Here is a 22,324-nt window from a genome sequence, read left to right as displayed (position 1 = left end):
ACCTGCAAGACTTGTAATGATTGGACACTTTGGGCTAGATTTATCAACCCTGAGGTGGGGCACAATTACCCGCAGGTAAATAACATTGCACACGAGCGCAATTTTGCACTTGCGTGCAATCCCGCCCCTGCCCGCGCACAGCCAATCATGCGCGGGCAGGAGCTGTCAATCTCCTCGGTCGTACTCGACCGAGGAGATTGAATTTTGCCAGAATAGATGTGGCGAGGATGTTAGGGAAGCAGCGGTCTGGTGACCGCTGCTTGATAAATCGCGGCGAGCAAGTTCTTGTGAGAACTTGCTGCCGCAGGGGCTTGATAAATCTAGCCCTTTGTATTTGAAGTGGTCCAATGAGATTGTTGTATTTATTATGCCTGATGAAATGACCAGAAAACGGTTAAGAAACTGTGAGGCTCGTGGGATACTCCTCTATCAGATTGAACTCGGCCAGTAGCCGTAGTTATCCTGGCGTCGAGTCGGAAAGATAGGGAATATCCCAGAGCAGAGAATATCAGGAAAACGAGGAGAGCAGCACTCACCACAGGCAGGACAGCACAAGGCAAATAGGCAGACAGGATACAGCAACAGAAAAGCAGACCAGCAATTCAGGGGTTAACCTGGTAGCATAGTAAGACAGGCAAGGATTCGGCAAAAAAGTATCAGTCCAGCAAATTAGGGGTTAACCAGTTAGCATAGTGAGACAGGCAGGGTTCAGTAAAAAGTATCAGTCCAGAAGGTTAGGGGTTAACCAGTTAGCGTAGTGAGACAGGCAGGGGTTCAGTAACAAGTATCAGTCCAGCAGATAAGGGGTTAACCAGTTAGCTTAGTGAACCGGCAGGGTTCAGTAACAAGTATCAGTCCAGCAGATAAGGGATTAACCAGTTAACATAGTGAGACAGGTAGGGTAACAAGTATAATCCAGCAAACGATCTGTCACTCCCAGGGGTACATGAAGTAGCACCTATACTTGGGCAGGGACAGGTCGTTTGCTGACCATTTAAATACCCTTGGCAATGCGCCAAGAGACCGGCCGGCATCAGGAGCGTGCAGCGATTATGTCAGCGCCGCACGCATACTGAGCCGACACAGCCCTAGACAAAGAGCATGGAGAGGACGCTGCACCCCTAGCAATGGCGTGGCGTGACAGAAACGCATTAATAAAAGTGTTTTTATTTTAACTCTATCACGGCTGTTTGCACAATTTCTGATCCATATCAGTAAACATTTGCCTTTAAGATCTTTTTCCGGCACGATTCACTTTACGTGTAGTCTTCAGTTACCAGCACACCTTGACTACAGCAGTATAACGAGATGTAATTTTTAGTGTTAGTTGGTCATACATGGGCAGAGCATACAGGGGAGGAGAATAAGGGTGCTGGGCTGAGGGACCCCAGAAATGTATCTTGTCCAGGGCCACACAAATGTTAATGTTGGCCCTGTGTTAAACTGTGATAAACTTCTCCTTTCTAAAACTGGAAGCACCTATGCCCCCCCACACACTGTGCAATTCCGTCCACAGGCTCCAGTAAAGACAACAGTAAATGGTGGCAGCTTGTAGAGGGGACCAAAGGCTCCATTTATCAAGCTGCTTCTGCAGCTTTGGAGTGCTTTCGGAGCAGGGGCGGCATTGCACAAGCATTTCACTATGACTACGATGATAGCCAAAAAGGGGAAGCCAGTGGTGCTACGCTCATCTGTTTTTCTCTGTGTTCCCTCCTGGATTTTAAATTTATGAATAAAATTTAATTTTTTATTTGAAGCATATCCTCTTTTGCCTCATATGTATTTACAGTCATATATAAACATATAAACACATAAATACATATGTATACTTATATAGACATATACTGTATATAAGTACATTGGAGCCCTTTGCTAGTAGCTGAATACATGTAAAATCATATTTATGCAATATTCATATTTATTTAAGTGTTAAAGTTGTAAATATTTCACATTGAAATGTTCTTCACATAGTGGAATATGTTCTATTTATTTTTAAATAGATAACCCTATATATATATATATATATATATATATATATATATATATATATATATATATATATATATGTACATATCGATACCTGTCAAGGCCGCACACTAACTTACCCCTCTCTACTGTGTCACGGCCCCGTGTGGCCGACCCCACTGTACCGGGAATTGTGTCCTGGACATTCATCTGGGTTCCCTGGAACTTCATAGGCCGCAAGACACAACACGCAATCTCGTGTTACACGATCCGGATCTTACTCTGCAGCCACCATACACACACCATCTCTTAATGGGTCAGGAACTCAAGCCACGCCTACTACATGGAGATAGGAGGTCTCTCTCTCTCCCTATTAAAGAAGTCTGACAACTCTGCTCAGTTTTCAAATATACTGTGTACCTAGTATTACAATCTTGCACTGTTATTCCGGTATTGACCGTTCTGCCTGTCATATCAAATTCGAACTTTTGCTGCCTGAACTGACCTTTGGCCTGTTTGACTTTGCTTCTGTCTCATCCTTGTCTGTACCTCGAAATCGGCCCTAATACAGCTTCTCCTTCTGAATCCTGGGCTCTCATCACCAAACCCTTACAGAATATCTGAACCAATAAGGAGCTCACAGAAGTTGTTGAAACACTGAATACCTTAACCAGGCAGGTATCCAACCTTCCTCAAGCTTTCCAAGACATACAAGCTTAAGCGCAAGCTCACAACAGCTCCTATACTGCACTTATCTGACCCCAAGAAAGCTTATGTTTTAGAGGAAGACACCTCCAACACCGCTACATGTGCTATACTCACACAAAGAGAAGATATAGCCGTCTCTCTCCATCCTCTAGCCTTCTATTCACAAAGGCTAACTGAAGCGAAAACCAATTATGATGTTGGGGATAAGGAACTCCTAGCTATCAAACGTGCCTTTGAAGAATGGAGACATCTCCTAGAGGGTAACACACATCCCATCACGGTGTTCACAGACCATAAAAACTTAGAATACATTAATTGTGCTATCTGACTCAATCCTTGTCAAGCCCACTAGGCACTATATTTCACATGCTTTAACTTCCATGTAACGTACAGGCCGAGTTCTAGACATCAAAAGGCAGACGCTTGATCCATGATGGAGACTCCACAGGATTCCAAAACCAAGAAAGAATTAACCATTCTACAAAACTATCACTTTCTGGGGGTCACAGTCCACTTTCTCAAAGATATCCAAACTGCTACTTCCTCCATGAGTCTTCCTCTTACACCAGATGATTACCCTTTGGATCACGGAAAGATATCTGTTCCCGAATCCCTTCGACTTAAAGTTCTACAGCAATTTCATGATGTACCTCTCGCAGGTCATGGGGGCATTGAAAAACTCTCTGTTCCATTCAGATGTTATTGACTATGTTAAGTCATGTATTGTCTGTGCAAGGTCCAAAAATGTCACCACCAAAACAGCTGGACTTCTCCAATCCCTAACAATGCCAACCAGACCCTGGAGTCATCCCACTGTTGACTTTATCGTAGACCTACCTGAATCCCAAGGATAAAACACCATCATGGTAGTAGTGGATCGCCTAACAAAGATCATTTTATCCCTATCAAAGGACTTCCAACAGCTAAAAAGACAGCATCATTGTTTCATGACAACATCTTCAGACTCCATGGAATCCCTGGCTCCATTCTTTCTGACAGGGGCACTCAGTTCACATCACGCTTTTGGAAAGCTTTCTGTTCCTCCCTTCAGATCTCTGTAGATCTCTCTACAGCATTTCATTCACAACCCAATGGCCAAACAGAGAGAACCAACCAGACCTTGGAGACATATCTTCGAAGTTATACAACCCATCTTCAATCCTATTGGAAAGAACTGCTAACTACAGCAGAATTTCCCTTCACTTCAAAAGTTCACAATTCCATTCAAACCTCTCTGTTTATGTTAAACTATGGATTCCAACCCTCAGTCCTTCTTGGCTTACCTCCACTTACATCAGTGCCAGATGTCATGTCACAACTCCGAATTCTGACTCAAGGTTTCAAACAAGCCCAAAGGTCCTTACAACACAGTCAAGAATACTACAAAACCTATGCTAATTGCAAAAGAAATCCAACCCTGTGTATCAGGTTGGTCAAAAAGTATGGCTGCCTACTAAACACCTCAAGTTATCTTGCCCTTCCAAGAAGTTAGATCCCAAGTACATAAGACCATTCAATATCAACAAAATAATAAGTCCGGTCATAGTCCAATTGAACCTACCTGACCGCTATCGCATACACCCTTCCTTTCATGTCTCCCTGATAAAGAAGGTCAATGAAAATCGATTCCCTACTAGGAGTTTACCACCTCCTGACCCCATCATGGTGTCCGGTGAACCTGAATATTTGGTTCAGGAGAAAAAAGAGAGATTCATTGGAGTATTACATTCAATGGAAATGATATGGTCCAAAAGATAGATCCTGGGAACCCGTGGACAACATTCATGCTCCTCAACTTATCCGAAGATTCCATATGAAAAATCCTTCAAAACCTGCCCCTCGTTGTCTCCTGAGGTGACACCCTAAGAAGGTGATACTATCAAGGCCGCACACTAACTTACCCCTCTCTACCGTGCCACGGCTCCATGCAGCCGACTGCACTGTACCGCATGCCCCACTGCTCCTGGAGCTGCGTGCAGGTTCCCTAGAACTTCACAGGCTGCAAGACACAACATGCAATCTCGTGTTACACAAACCAGACCTCACTCTGCAGCCATCATACACACATTGAATGCAACTTAGACGCGCACACGCACACACACACCGTCACTTAATGGGTCAGGAATTCAAACCACGCCTACTACATGGAGGAAGGAGGTCTCTCTCCCTATAAAAGATGTCTGACAAGTCTGCTCAGTGTTAAGATATACTGTGTTCCTAGTGTTACAAACTTGTTCTTATCCTGTTATTCTGGTATTGACCTTTCTGCCTGTCTTATCGATTTGGAACCTTTGCTGCCTGAACTGACCTTTGGCCTGTTTGACTTTGCTTCTGTCTCATCCTTGTCTGTACCTCGAAATCGGCCCTAATACAGCTTCTCATTCTGCATCCTGGGCTCCCATCATCAAACCTTTACAATATTTATATCCGTTGATTGGAGTAGTCGTGTTAGTCAAGAGATTTAGATATCAAAATAACAAGACTCTTGCATTGAGCAATGATACTTTTTTATTGGACTAACTATACATTTCTTCCGAAAGCTTGTTAACTTATAAATGTATAGTTAGTCCAATAAAAAATAATCATTGCTCAATGCAATACTCTTGTTATTTTTATATATACCTATATATAAACATGTGTGTATTTTATATATACACTGTGTGCAGAATTATTAGGCAAATGAGTATTTTGACCACATCATCCTCTTTATGCATGTTGTCTTACTCCAAGCTGTATAGGCTCGAAAGCCTACTACCAATTAAGCATATTAGGTGATGTGCATCTCTGTAATGAGAAGGGGTGTGGTCTAATGACATCAACACCCTATATCAGGTGTGCATAATTATTAGGTAACTTCCTTTCCTTTGGCAAAATGGGTCAAAAGAAGGACTTGACAGGCTCAGAAAAGTCAAAAATAGTGAGATATCTTGCAGAGGGATGCAGCACTCTTAAAATTGCAAAGCTTCTGAAGCGTGATCATCGAACAATCAAGCATTTCATTCAAAATAGTCAACAGGGTCGCAAGAAGCGTGTGGAAAAACCAAGGCGCAAAATAACTGCCCATGAACTGAGAAAAGTCAAGCGTGCAGCTGCCAAGATGCCACTTGCCACCAGTTTGGCCATATTTCAGAGCTGCAACATCACTGGAGTGCCCAAAAGCACAAGGTGTGCAATACTCAGAGACATGGCCAAAGTAAAAAAGGCTGAAAGACGACCACCACTGAACAAGACACACAAGCTGAAACGTCAAGACTGGGCCAAGAAATATCTCAAGACTGATTTTTCTAAGGTTTTATGGACTGATGAAATGAGAGTGAGTCTTGATGGGCCAGATGGATGGGCCCGTGGCTGGATTGGTAAAGGGCAGAGAGCTCCAGTCCGACTCAGACGCCAGCAAGGTGGAGGTGGAGTACTGGTTTGGGCTGGTATCATCAAAGATGAGCTTGTGGGGCCTTTTCGGGTTGAGGATGGAGTCAAGCTCAACTCCCAGTCCTACTGCCAGTTTCTGGAAGACACCTTCTTCAAGCAGTGGTACAGGAAGAAGTCTGCATCCTTCAAGAAAAACATGATTTTCATGCAGGACAATGCTCCATCACACGCGTCCAAGTACTCCACAGCGTGGCTGGCAAGAAAGGGTATAAAAGAAGAAAATCTAATGACATGGCCTCCTTGTTCACCTGATCTGAACCCCATTGAGAACCTGTGGTCCATCATCAATTGTGAGATTTACAAGGAGGGAAAACAGTACACCTCTCTGAACAGTGTCTGGGAGGCTGTGGTAGCTGCTGTGCGCAATGTTGATGGTGAACAGATCAAAACACTGACAAAATCCATGGATGGCAGGCTTTTGAGTGTCCTTGCAAAGAAAGGTGGCTATATTGGTCACTGATTTGTTTTTGTTTTGTTTTTGAATGTCAGAAATGTATATTTGTGAATGTTGAGATGTTATATTGGTTTCACTGGTAAAAATAAATAATTGAAATGGGTATATATTTGTTTTTTGTTAAGTTGCCTAATAATTATGCACAGTAATAGTCACCTGCACACACAGATATCCCCCTAAAATAGCTATAACTAAAAACAAACTAAAAACTACTTCCAAAACTATTCAGCTTTGATATTAATTAGTTTTTTGGGTTCATTGAGAACATGGTTGTTGTTCAATAATAAAATTAATCCTCAAAAATACAACTTGCCTAATAATTCTGCACTCCCTGTATAGACAAGCCCATCTTTTGTGCTCCTAACAGCCCTTACTACCTGGCCATGCTACTCTTTTGCCTGCAATTAGTTTCCAAATAATTGTTTTTGCAGAGGTATGCTGTTTTTATACGCTATTTCCTAACAAATAAAGAACCTTGTTTTGAGCAGTTGGTCCAGACTTTCTTCTGTTTTATATATATATATATATATATATATATATATATATAGTATATATATATATATATACATATATATATATATATATATATATATATATATATATATATAGTATATATATATATATATATATATATATATATATATATATATATATATATATATTGCATCAAAATACCATCAGATATATGAAGATTTTTTTTAAATAATAGAACATATTCTTATATTGGAAGAACATGAGAACGTGAAATATTCATATTTTCATGTGGGGTTAACGCACTTGAGAATATGCGATCGGGTATGCGTGCAAGTTTTTTTTTCCACTTTTTTTAATTATTGACTTCTATGGGGTACTATGTTAATGCATTTGTGATACTCTAACTTAGGCCCAGATTTAGAGTTGGGCGGTAGCCGTCAAAACCAGCGTTAGAGGCTCCTAACGCTGGTTTTTACCGCCCTCTGGTATTTGGAGTCAGTCAGGAAAGGGTCTAACGCTCACTTTCCAGCCGCGACTTTTCCATACCGCAGATCCCCTTACGTCAATTGCGTATCCTATCTTTTCAATGGGATCTTTCTAACGCCGGTATTTAGAGTCGTGGCTGAAGTGAGCGTTAGAAATCTAACGACAAAACTCCAGCCGCAGAAAAAAGTCAGTAGTTAAGAGCTTTCTTAGCTAACGCCGGTTTATAAAGCTCTTAACTACTGTGCTCTAAAGTACACTAACACCCATAAACTACCTATGTACCCCTAAACCGAGGTCCCCCCACATCGCCGCCACTCTATTAAATTTTTTTAACCCCTAATCTGCCGTCCGCACGCCGCCGCAAGGTACGTTATACTTATGTACCCCTAATCTGCTGCCCCTAACACCGCCGACCCCTATATTATATTTATTAATCCCTAATCTGCCCCCCTCAACGTCGCCTCCACCTGCCTACACTTATTAACCCCTAATCTGCCGACCGGACCGCGCCGCTATTATAATAAAGTTATTAACCCCTAATCCGCCTCACTCCCGCCTTAATAACCCTATAATAAATAGTATTAACCCCTAATCTGCCCTCCCTAACATCGCCGACACCTAACTTCAAACATTAACCCCTAATCTGCCGACCGGAGCTCACCACTATTCTAATAAATTTTTTAACCTCTAAATCTAAGTCTAACCCTAACCCTAACACCCCCCTAAGTTAAATATAATTTAAATCTAACGAAATAAATTAACTATTATTAAATAAATTATTACTATTTAAAGCTAAATACTTACCTGTAAAATAAACCCTAATATAGCTACAATATAAATTATAATTATATTGTAGCTATTTTAGGATTTATATTTATTTTACAGGTAACTTTGTAATTATTTTAACCAGGTACAATAGCTATTAAATAGTTAATAACTATTTAATAGTTACCTAGTTAAAATAATTACAAAATTACCTGTAAAATAAATCCTAACCTAAGTTACAATTAAACCTAACACTACACTATCAATAAATTAATTAAATAGAATACCTCCAATCACCTACAATTAAACCTAACACTACACTATCAATAAATTAATTAAATACAATACCTACAAATAAATACATTTAAATAAACTAACTAAAGTACAAAAAATAAAAAAGAACTAAGTTACAAAAAATAAAAAAATATTTACAAACATAAGAAAAATATTACAACAATTTTAAACTAATTACACCTACTCTAAGCCCCCTAATAAAATAACAAAGCCCCCCAAAATAAAAAAATGCCCTACCCTATTCTAAATTAAAAAAGTTCAAAGCTCTTTTACCTTACCAGCCCTTAAAAGGACCTTTTGTGGGGCATGCCCCAAAGAATTCAGCTCTTTTGCATGTAAAAAAAACACATACAATACCCCCCCCCCAACATTAAAACCCACCACCCACATACCCCTAATCTAACCCAAACCCCCCTTAAATAAACCTAACACTAAGCCCCTGAAGATCTTCCTACCTTATCTTCACCTCGCCGGGTATCACACCGATCCGTCCTGGCTCCGAAATCTTCATCCAAGCCCAAGCGAGGGCTGGCAATCCATAATCCGGCGGCTGAAGAGGTCCAGAAGAGGCTCCAAAGTCTTCATCCTATCCGGGAAGAAGAGGCGATCCGGACCGGCAACCATCTTGATCCAAGCGGCATATTCTATCTTCATCCGATGACGACCGGCTCCATCTTGAAGACCTCCACCGCGGACCCATCTTCTTCTTCCAACGACTTCCCGACGAATGACGGTTCCTTTAAGGGACGTCATCCAAGATGGCGTCCCTCGAATTCTGATTGGCTGATAGGATTCTATCAGCCAATCGGAATTAAGGTAGGAAAATTCTGATTGGCTGATGAAATCAGCCAATCAGAATCAAGTTCAATCCGATTGGCTGATCCGATCAGCCAATCAGATTGAGCTCGCATTCTATTGGCTGATCGGAACAGCCAATAGAATTAGTTTAAAATTGTTGTAATTTTTTTCTAATGTTTGTAAATATTTTTTTATTTTTTGTAACTTAGTTCTTTTTTATTTTTTTGTACTTTAGTTAGTTTATTTAATTGTATTTATTTGTAGGAATTGTATTTAATTTATTTATTGATAGTTTAGTGTTAGGTTTAATTGTAGATAATTGTAGGTAGTTTATTTAATTTATTTATTGATAGTGTAGTGTTAGGTTTAATTGTAACTTAGGTTAGGATTTATTTTACAGGTAATTTTGTAATTATTTTAACTAGGTAGCTATTAAATAGTTCTTAACTATTTAATAGCTATTGTACCTGGTTAAAATAAATACAAAGTTGCCTGTAAAATAAATATTAATCCTAAAATAGCTACAATATAATTGTAATTTATATTGTAGCTATATTAGGGTTTATTTTACAGGTAAGTATTTAGATTCAAATAGGAATAATTTATTTAATAAGAGTTAATTTATTTTTTTAGATAAAAATTATATTTAACGGTGTTAGTGTTAGGGTTAGACTTAGCTTTAGGGGTTAACACTAACACTTAACGGTGTTAGTGTTAGGGTTAGACTTAGCTTTAGGGGTTAATACATTTATTATAGTAGCAGTGAGCTCCGATCGGCAGATTAGGGGTTAATTATTGTAGTTAGCTGGCGGCGACGTTGTGGGGGGCAGATTAGGGGTTAATAAATATAATATAGGGGTCGGCGGTGTTAGGGGCTGCAGATTAGGGGTACATAGGGATAATGTAGGTAGCGGCGGTATACGGAGCAGCAGATTAGGGGTTAAAAAAAATATGCAGGTGTCAGCGATAGCGGGGGCGGCAGATTAGGGGTAAATAAGTGTAAGGTTAGGGGTGTTTAGACTCGGGGTACATGTTAGAGTGTTAGGTGCAGACGTAGGAAGTGTTTCCCCATAGAAAACAATGGGGCTGCGTTAAGAGCTAAACGCTGCTTTTTTGCAGGTGTTAGGTTTTTTTTCAGCTCAAACTGCCCCATTGTTTTCTATGGGGATATCGTGCACGAGCACGTTTTTGAAGCTGGCCTCGTCTGTAAGCACCGCTGGTATCTAGAGTTGCAGTGGCGTTAAATTATGCTCTACGCTCCCTTTTTGGAGCCTAAAGCACTTAAAACCCAGCCATTCTGTGAACTCTAAATACCAGCGGTATTTAAAAGGTGCGGGGAAGAAAAAGCACGCGTAGCTAACGCACCCCTTTGGCCGCCAAACTCTAAATCTAGCCGTTAGACTTTTTGCATGCATCGGGTTAGTGGGTGAGTGAAAACTTTTTACATTCAACTTAAAATACATGCACTAATTGCTGGAAGATGCAAAAAGCTTACTTCTAGCGGAGTTAGCATGTGAGCAGGAACGTTAAGTACCATACAACTCATAATCTGGCCCTTATGTAGCAGATCATTTGTGTATAACTGCTGGTATATACTATTCAACGATCATTTTTTTTAATTAACTTTTTTTAATCTTTAAATTACACTTATTTTCATTTTAATAATTTTTTTTTTGGTTTTCAGTCAATAGAATAATAAAACAATGAATTTGCAAAGCATTAATATATTGCAGTTTCCATTTAATTTATTAGCAATATTTTTAGCATCCATGTAATAGTGCAAGATTGTTTTAAATGTTATTAATTACATTTATTTGATGGGGGGGGAAACAAAATCATGTGTTGGATGGTAGTAAACAAATACAAAATAATTTTCTTATTCATTTTGGAATTATTGAGCAATTCCGCATCTGTTATTTTTTTCCATTGATTCATAAAATAAACATCCTCTGCCAACTACTAATTAAGACAATAAAATATAAATTAAAAAAATCATCCACTTAACTTTGTATTTTCTAAACTAGTTTTCAACTGTTATATGGAGACAGTAGCTAACAATGGGTTAATAAATATAGACAATATATACTCAAGCCTTACAGCTAAAATATAAGTACAAAACTATTTTCTTTTAGGGTGGAAAGAAGACAAAATGAATAAGCTTAAAATAAATTTTCAAACTGCCATAGGCATTTTGTGTGTTTAATGAATATGGGAAATGTATCCTTACCAGCTGGGTCCAGTCTACAACACAAGGTACCTCACCCTGAAGGAGTAAAGCTGTGTCTAGTATTGGCATCAAGAGGAGGCAGATGAATAATCATTGCGTACAGACTTGCGCAGACACGGAATACAGCAAATCAAACTCAAACTCGCTTTCAACTAACGTCAGCAGCTGTTATGGAATGAAAGCAAACCGTGTTTATGTACAGCCAATATCTAGGAGGCATACAAAGACCCAGTTCTTTTTTGGCAAAAATTTGAATCTCCGTTGTTTCAAATAAATATTTTTAGAATAATTTTATGATTCCAGAATCAATAATATAAGATTTAAAGTCATTTTTATCATGGTCCTTGGTAGTGTTTTGTTGTATTTTTAAATTGGTTGAAGAGCGTAGCTCCCTATCAAGTATTTTTAGAATAATGTTATGCTTCCAGAATCAGTAATATAAGATTTAAAGTCATTTTTATCATTGTCCTTTGTAGTGTTTTGTTGTATTTTTGTATTTTAAGAATGGTTGAAGAGTGTAGCTCCTTGTTGTACAAGTTTATGATGCAGCATATAGTTCCAGAGACCCTGTATTCAAAAAATATTATCATCAATATTAAAGAGCTACATTTAAACATTGATTTTTGTTTGTGAAGTAAAAGCAATCTTGTTTCACATCCACTTCATTAACTCCCTACTAATTATCATTGGCTGAGAAAGGTAACATAAGAAAAAAATACTACTACTACTTTTACTACTACTAATAATAATAGGTAGAAATAGTTGTCATATGATGTGTCCCCACTAGAATCCCCTATACCTTTGATGTTTAGCTTTGTGGTCATCTTTTTCACTACCTCACGTTTATGGACTACCCTGCTGTTCTTTTCTATAGAGGCCAAACATCATTGTGTAATTCCCCTGAAAGAGAAAGAAAATGTTGTCAGCCATAGATTGCAATGGACGACAATGTGTTTTCCTTTTAAAATCCCTCTTCTCTTCAGTATAGTAGTAGAATGAGGAGAGATCTTATGTCTCTTTGGTCCTATCTCATGCAGATGTTAGCACTAGTCTAGTGCTCTCATGATAAAAAATAACTTTGGGGGGGGTGTGTTTGGACCGCGGCCATGATAAGCCACAATACTTGGAAGCTCTCCATACAGCTTGCTTAATACACCTATTATTTATTCACTAATATGTCATCCTTCATAATAGCTCTGAATGTTTACTAAGGAGAAGATCCAGAGCTGGGTGATGTTACTCTTATTATGATCTTTCAAGCAGATTGAAGGCGGTGGCCTTATATCACCTTCTCAAACAGAGTAACAGTTATATTGTTAATAGGAAATTACTCTCCAGTCTGCTCTTACTTCTACACATTTTCAAGACATAGAGGATGAGGAGTATGACAGGTGTTCTGCAGACAACCTAGAAGAGTCTACTACATCAGATATGCTACTAGAGGATGGCGGAAAGAATTTACTAAAGGCTACTCTATTAGACAACCCGCTAATTACAGAAGCTAACTCCAATACAGTGCCTGAAAATGAGAAGTTTTGTCTGGGCCCCCTGGAGATGCGACAAATCACTTGGGGATCTCGGACTGAATATGAACTGAAACCCTTAAAATGTACACCACTGGTTACATCATGCGCTATTAAGACCTTAACTTACAGCAGCTATATGGGAGTTATTGGCCCATCACCTGGCATCCGGTCTGCAAAGTATTTCTTAGATACTCCCTTTACCTCTACCTTGGTAGATGAATATCGCCTCTTGAATCATCAGGTCTCTGGGAGAGAAGCGGAGTGGAACATACAGGTGGACCCTAAATCTCTGTTCCCGGATTGTGGCATAAGGTAGTAAAGTGACTCTTGAACATAGATGGAAGGACTATTTTATATATTGTAGTATCATTTACCCATTTGGATTGGAGATTTATAATGCCCTTGTACTTATGCTTCTTATGCCTTGACTTTAAGATGACGTGATAAGACAGAATGCAGTTTCTTTTTCTGAAGTAAAGCCTAGTTTTTACATCTATATAACTGCATGTATGTATGTTTATGCAGGTTAGTACTTGGAGGACTATATATATAAATATATATTCTTTCTTTACATGGCTAGGAAATGATGACTACAATGATATTGCAATCCGTATTAGACATGGTAGATTGTATTTAATTTAGCCCTTCCATACGGGAGATAACTACCCTGTACACTTTTGTACCCTACTTTACAATACTCTATTACCATGTAGCTATCATCATAATCTTCTTATCAGATAGAGCTCATATAATATGTTCCTCCTTCTCCCTTCAACTACTAGATTTAGAGAAATTCTATAGTCTTGAAGGTATTCCATATCGCTCCATCACTAACATGCGTTTAAAATATTATAGCTAAAAGTTGCTCCTTCTCATTACCGATGGTCATGTTTATTGATGTCACTGCTTCTTTGACCCACATTTCTACCCCTTTAGGAATAGTGATATATCCTTCTAGGTTTAAGATTATTATATTTACAAACCTTATCTTTTACTTTACTCAATGGGCTATTTTTCTTTGCCAGAGTTATAAAGATTTATAGCTAAACAGTTGTATTGTTATTCACAAAGTGGACTTTTCTCTATTATGTTTTAGAAAAGGTTCTAATCTATTCTGAGTGGGTTTAAGTGATCTCTGCAGGTCGCCTTCTCCAGCAGAAGTATATTATTGTCAATGCCTTTTGCAATGCTATTCTTAAATTCTTCTCAGGTAGATTATAAGTTATGGGCGCAACGGGGTGCGAAATGAACGCAACAAAAGTTGCGTTATTTCACACTCCGTTGCACTGCCATTAGCAGTTTGTGCGTGTGATATGGTTGCGTTGAGCTCCATACTGCACAAAATACAAGCACTGTTTTGACGTACTCGTGCACGCTTTCCCCCTAGACATCAATGGGGAGAGCCGGTTAGAAAAAAACCTAACACCTGCGATCGCGGAATTAAAGTCGTAATGCAGCCCCATTGATGTCTATGGGGAAAAAAATTATGTTTAAACCTAACACCCTAACATAAAAACCACATCTAAACAACCCTAATATGCCGCCCCGGACATCGCCGCCACTTACATAATGTTATTAACCCCTAATCTGCCGCCCCCAATAAATAAACCTATTAAACCCTAAACTGCCAGCCCCCCACATCTCAACAACCTAAATTAAATTATATTAACCCCTAAACCTAAAAGTAACCCTAACACCCCCCTAACTTTAACATAATTAAAATAGAGATAAATTAAAGTTACAATTATTAACTAAATAATACCTATTTAAAACTAAATGCATACTTACCTGTGAAATAAAAACTAACGCCTAGATTTAGAGTTTTGTCGGTAAAGACCCGCGTAGCTAACGCAGCTTTTTTTCCCAACGCACCTTTAAGACAACGCTGGTATTGAGAGTTGTCTGAAGGGCTGCGTTAGGCTCCAAAAAGGGTGCGTTAAGCCGAATTTACCGCCACTTCAACCCTCAATACCAGCGTTGCTTACGGTAGTAGTAAGCTGGCAAAACGTGCTCGTGCACGATTCCCCCATAGGAAACAATGGGGCAGTTTGGGCTGCAAAAAAGCAGCGTTCAGCTCCCAACGCAGCACCATTGTTTCCTATGGGGAAACACTTTCTAAGTCTTCACCTAACACCCTAACATGAACCCCGAGTCTAAACACCCCTAATCTTACACTTATTAACCCCTAATCTGCCGCCCCGCTATTGCTGACACCTGCATTATATTATTAACCCCTAATCTGCCGCTCCATACACCGCCGCAACCTACATTATCCCTATGAACCCCTAATCTGCTGCCCCTAACTTCGCCGACCCCTATATTTATTAACCCCTATTCTGCCACCCCAACGTCGCTGCTACCTTACCTACACTTATTAACCCCTAATCTGCCGACCGGACCTCGCCGCCACTATAATAAATGTATTAACCCCTAAACCGCCGCACTCCCGCCTCGCAAACACTATAATAAATAGTATTAACCCCTAATCTGCCCTCCCTAACATCGCCGCCACCTAACTTCAAGTATTAACACCTAATCTGCCGACCGGACCTCGCCACTACTCTAATAAATGTATTAACCCCTAAAGCTAAGTCTAACCCTAACCCTAACACCCCCCTAAGTTTAATATAATTTTAATCTAACAAAATAAATTAAATCTTATTAACTAAAGTATTCCTATTAAAAACTAAATACTTACCTGTAAAATAAACCCTAATATAGCTACAATATAACGAATAATTATATTGTAGCTATTTTAGGATTTATATTTATTTTACAGACAACTTTGTATTTATTTTAACTAGGTACAATAGCTATTAAATAGTTAATAACTATTTAATAGCTACCTAGTTAAAATAATTACAAAATTACCTGTGAAATAAATCCTAACCTTACAATTAAAGTTACAATTAAACCTAACACTACACTATCAATAAATTAATTAAATAAATTACCTACAATTACTCACAATTAAATAAATTAAACTAAATTGGTGGCTACATCTTTGACAGCATATTTAGAGGGATGTTTTGAAGCCGTATTTTATATGGGTATGATTGTTACTCTGCAAAAGTGTTCACTTCACGATATTTAAAAGGACACTTTAATATGCATCAGTTTCATTTCTTAAGCCCAAAACGTTTATACCCACAGGATCTGGGTTAAAGGGCAAGCACATACAATTATTTTGTATCCCATAAAACTTTAAGCATCGCATAAAGAACTTTATTTTCCTTTTTCAGGTTGGATACATTTAAGGACATTTTATTTGTATTTCATTTGAACTTTGCACAAGAAATTTCCTTTTACTTCCTTCAGTTTGGATACAAATATTGCAATATGGATTTTGATTTTCTGGTTATAATTGATGTCATATCAGGACATTGAAAGATTGTGAAGTCTTGTACCCAATCATCTTTGGCTACATTTAAAGCTATACTAACATCTACTTTTGAAGTGATAGGTGGAGTGTGTCTTCACTCCCTGGGGACGCCCGGGGTGTGTGTTATCTTGTTTAGATTTATAACTTTTTTCTTTTTAGGATTGTGAGAACATTTATTATTCATTCATTTATTAGGTCTATTTTGGGGTATGGATATGTTTGGTGGATGGGGTAGGTGTGGATGTGAGTAAGCTCTTTCTTTTTTTGTCTTGTAATATATATAAGATATTCATTCATTAATAAATGATTTGCTTATTATTCTAAGACTCCTTGGCTGGGATTATTCTGATTATATTTGTATTGAGTCCAGACTCCATCCCGTGCCGGAGCACAATAAACTATAGCAGGTGGTGCGGTCACTTTTTGAGTATTTAATATTTAAATAGTGTTTGCGAAATGGGAGGGTGGCGGTTTAGTGGTTAATAACTTTATTATAGTGGTGACGATGTCAGGTAGCGGCAGAATAGTGGTTAATAAATTTTATTAATGGAGGCGATGTCGGGAGCGGCAAATGTTTTGCTGTCCCCGGACACACAATTTAAAATACCTCACTATTGTTTTTTTATCTTACTCCCTTTTCTGCAGCCAATTAGTTACAAATATAAACAAGCTCCGGCACTTTTCAACCAATCACTGTGCAACATGCAGGAGTGTCACCACAGAGTGCGCTCCACCTTCTCTGAGAAGAAAGGAAACAATACAATTTTCAGAGTTATATTACAGGACAATTGCAAAGTTTTTAACTATGTATAATGAAATATTTTCGTCTAGATTACGAGTGTAGCGCAAAATTGCACTTTGCAAGCCCCATATTTGTGCTCCACTCGTAATACCAGCCCACCAATTATGTGCTGGTATCTGAAGTGGCCCGTAATGCAAATGCAACCTCACATTTGCATTGCATGGAAGCATTGCGCTTAATAGAGCGCACTTCCAGAGGCTCCAACGGTAGCCTTGTCCTCATTCCGTGAGACACAGCATGAGAACTAGTGCAGCAAAGGAAGTAAATCGTGCAGCGAGGGGCTGCAATTTTAAATATATATGTATATGAATATACATACATACATATATATTTATGTGTTTATATGTGTGTATATATACACATATTAACACATAAATATACAAGTATACAAGCATATATCTATATATTTACAAGGAACACACAGTTCCCATAGACCGCAATGTAAAGGCCCTTTTCAGTGCCATTTTTTTCTGCCACCACTATTAACCCCTAAAAACTGCCTTGTGAAGTAGTTTTTAATGGGAAAAAAAGCTACATTTTTTTCATAAAAAAACTAAAATACCTTTTATTTTGGGGGCATTTGGGGGCAATTTTAGAAAATGAATCAGATATCTGATTTCTAGTAAATTTTCTAAGCGCTAATTGCTACCACAAGATCACAATAGCAATAACCAGCCACTGGTTATTTATCGGGTGCCAGCAAATGGGCGAATTTGCCTGTTTGTGGGCGCGCAATAAATTAGCGCTCCACTTGTAATCTGGCCCTTTATGGAAAATACAGTTTTGAGTTTTATGTCCCTTTAAATTGAGCAGTGGATTCGATTCACCAACAGCCTATACTATCTATCAACTCATATATTACTACAGCCTCTGGCAGTCAAGCAGGTAACATAACTATGCCAGGTTTGCAACATTATAAACGAAGAATGTTTTGAATGACATTTTTTCAACATTGTGTAGCCTGGGGCCGCTGACCTTTATGCTTTTGGAGTATAAAACATTGTGTATTTTATTGTTTTTTTTGTTTGTAGAAATGTGAGTCATGAGTGCCAGAAACACTGTATTATTGTTAAAGGGACATGATAGTCAAAATTTTACTTTCATCACTCAGAGCATATAATTTAAATTCACTCTTATTGTAATATACAGTTTTATTTACGACATTCTATCGCTGCCATTCCGGTATGTGATAAATGGAACTAAAGCAAAAGAGCTGAGAACTCGTAGTCTTTTTTTTTTATGAATAGAGCAGATGAAATAGCTTTTGATTGGCTGTACAAACGTTTCCTTTATTTTTTCTTTTACAGTCCCTTTAAAAAATATGAGCTGTAAAATAACATTTTAAAAGCAGAACACTATTATATTCCACACAGCCATTGGCTACATACTCTAGTGACCTAATTATAACTGTCCCTAATTGGCCACAGCAGAGAAAGTGACCAAAGTTACAACATGGCAGCTCCCATTGTTTTATAAAAACACTAAAGGGTAGATTTATGTAAGGTCGAGCGGACATGATTCGCTATTCGCTCAACCTCGCTAAATGCCGACAGCATACGTTGTCGGCATTTAACAGTGCACAAGTATTTCTAGTGAAATGCTTGTGCAATGCCGCCCCTGCCCACCGGCGGCAAACCGGCCGCTAGCAGTGGGTGTCAATAATCCCGATCGTATTGTATCCTTTAGGTGGCAGAGAAGTTAAGGAGCACCGGTCTTACGAACAGCCAGAAACAATCGGGGTCGGAAGCAGCATCCGCTGCTTGTTAAATCGACCCCTAAAACTTTACGCTTAGTTTGTCAATATTTAAACAGCTAATGAGACTTTAAAAAATACATCTACATGGTATTCTCAGACTAATATTTTCTAACATTTATATTGGGGTGGATTTAATAAGCAGCGAATGCTACTTAATCCGCCCGAAGTTTCCAGCAATCCGGAAACTAAAGTTAAGAAGCAGCAGTCGTAAGCTACTTTGGTTTCATCTGACCAGAGATCTCGATCCCATTTGAAGTTCCAGTAGTGTCTGGCAAACTGAAGATGCTTGAGTTTGGTTTCGGATGAAAGTAGAGGCCTTTTTCTTGAAACCCTTCCAAACAACTTGTAGTGATGTAGGTGACGTCAGATTGTAGTTTTGGAGAGTTTTTAACCCCAAGAAGCAACTAACTTCTTCAGCTGTGATCCTTGGAGATATGTTTGCAATTGTTTGATATCCATGAGAACAGTCTTTTTCTGTCATTTTTTAACAAAAGATCAAAAGTTTAAAGAATAAAGACAATTTTTTCACAGCCTTCTTTAGTATTTACCAATATTAGCAGAGAGCACTGTAACTCTTGGTTTTCTTTCAGATGTGCAAGTTTAAATGTTCTAATATGTGGTCGCAGCTGCACACTGAAATTCCAGAAGCGCAGAACCCCCTGATATAGGGGTACTGCTTTATCCCTATTGGGTATTTTTTAATCCTCCAATCCCTATTGGCTGATTTTTTGTTTTGAGTGCTTTCTTTATGGGGCATGTAGATTAGTGTTAGGTATAATGGTGCTTTTTTATTTTCAATAATGGTTTTGTTTTGTAACTTACACTTTTTTTTTTTTTTTTTCAGTAACTTAAATTTTTTATTTTTAAGTTACTTAGGGGGTTCAGTTTAGAGAGGGGAGTAGAGTTAGGTAGGTAGAATAGGGTTAGTTTGGGTTGGGGGTTGTGGTTGTTTGGGGTTTATAGTTTAGGGTAACTTAAAAATAATTACAATTATTAGCAACTCGTTTCTCAGCCAACCAGTGGCTGTTTCATCAGGCTTAGTACTAAGCTTGATGAAAAAGCCACTGGTTGGCTGGAAAATGCATTGCTAATAATTTTAATTACTTTTAATAAAGTAAGTTTCCTAACTTGCTGCCAGACTATTTTCACTTTTTACTTTCACCTATACCTCAATTTGGTTACCGAATCGCTGGGAGTTCCTGATTGCCTGAGAATCAGTCTACTGGGTGACCATATTGATCCCAGCCTGTCTCTATCGCACCAAGGGAGGTGCTCCTCTAAATGTAAGTGCATTTCATATTTTTCCACATATTTGTTTCAACCAACAGTACTAGGCCATATAGGCCCTCTAATGTTATTTACAGAACTCAGTACATCCCCCGAGGTCAGTCTTCTGGGTGACTGCTTTGACCCCAGACCGCTCTATTGGGTGCAGAAATATTATCTGACACTTCCCCCCATGCAATAGATAAAATACGGGCACAATTTATTGTAATTATAGTCATACACACACATACTGTAAATACACAGACATATACACACACAGATACATACACAGTACACACAAATACAAATACATACACAGACACATACACACACAGATACATACACAGAGATACACACAAATACAAATACATACTCAGACATATACACATACAGATACATACACAGAGATACACACAAATACATACACAGACATATACACACACAGATACATACACAGAGATACACACAAATACAAATACATACTCAGACATATACACATACAGATACATACACAGAGATACACACAAATACATACACAGACATATACACACACAGATACATACACAGAGATACACACAAATACAAATACATACACAGACATATACACACACAGATACATACACAGAGATACACACAAATACAAATACATACTCAGACATATACACACACAGATACATACACAGAGATACACACAAATACAAATACATACTCAGACATATACACACACAGATACATACACAGAGATACACTCAAATACAAATACATACTCAGACATATACACACACAGATACATACACAGAGATACACACAAATACAAATACATACACAGACATATACACACACAGATACATACACAGAGATACACACACATACTGTAAATACACAGACATATACACACACAGATACATACACAGAGATACACTCAAATACAAATACATACTCAGACATATACACACACAGATACATACACAGAGATACACACAAATACAAATACATACACAGACATATACACACACAGATACATACACAGAGATACACACAAATACAAATACATACTCAGACATATACACACACAGATACATACACAGAGATACACACAAATACAAATACATACTCAGACATATACACACACAGATACATACACAGAGATACACACAAATACAAATACATACACAGACATATACACACACAGATACATACACAGAGATACACACAAATACATACTCAGACATATACACACACAGATACATACACAGAGATACACACAAATACAAATACATACACAGACATATACACACACAGAGATACACACAAATACAAATACATACTCAGACATATACACACACAGATACATACACAGAGATACACACAAATACAAATACATACACAGACATATACACACACAGATACATACACAGAGATACACACAAATACATACTCAGACATATACACACACAGATACATACACAGAGATACACACAAATACAAATACATACACAGACATATACACACACAGATACATACACAGAGATACACACAAATACAAATACATACACAGACATATACACACACAGATACATACACAGAGATACACACAAATACAAATACATACTCAGACATATACACACACAGATACATACACAGAGATACACACAAATACAAATACATACTCAGACATATACACACACAGATACATACACAGAGATACACACAAATACAAATACATACTCAGACATATACACACACAGATACATACACAGAGATACACACAAATACAAATACATACACAGACATATACACACACAGATGCATACACAAAGATTCACACAAATCCAAATACATACTCAGACATATACACACACAGATACATACACAGAGATACACACAAATACAAATACATACTCAGACATATACACACACAGATACATACACAGAGATACACACAAATACAAATACATACACAGACATATACACACACAGATACATACACAG

The sequence above is a fragment of the Bombina bombina genome, chromosome 6 (assembly GCF_027579735.1).
Source record: "Bombina bombina isolate aBomBom1 chromosome 6, aBomBom1.pri, whole genome shotgun sequence".
Classification (NCBI taxonomy): Eukaryota; Metazoa; Chordata; class Amphibia; order Anura; family Bombinatoridae; genus Bombina; species Bombina bombina.
This window is presented reverse-complemented; position numbering follows the sequence as displayed.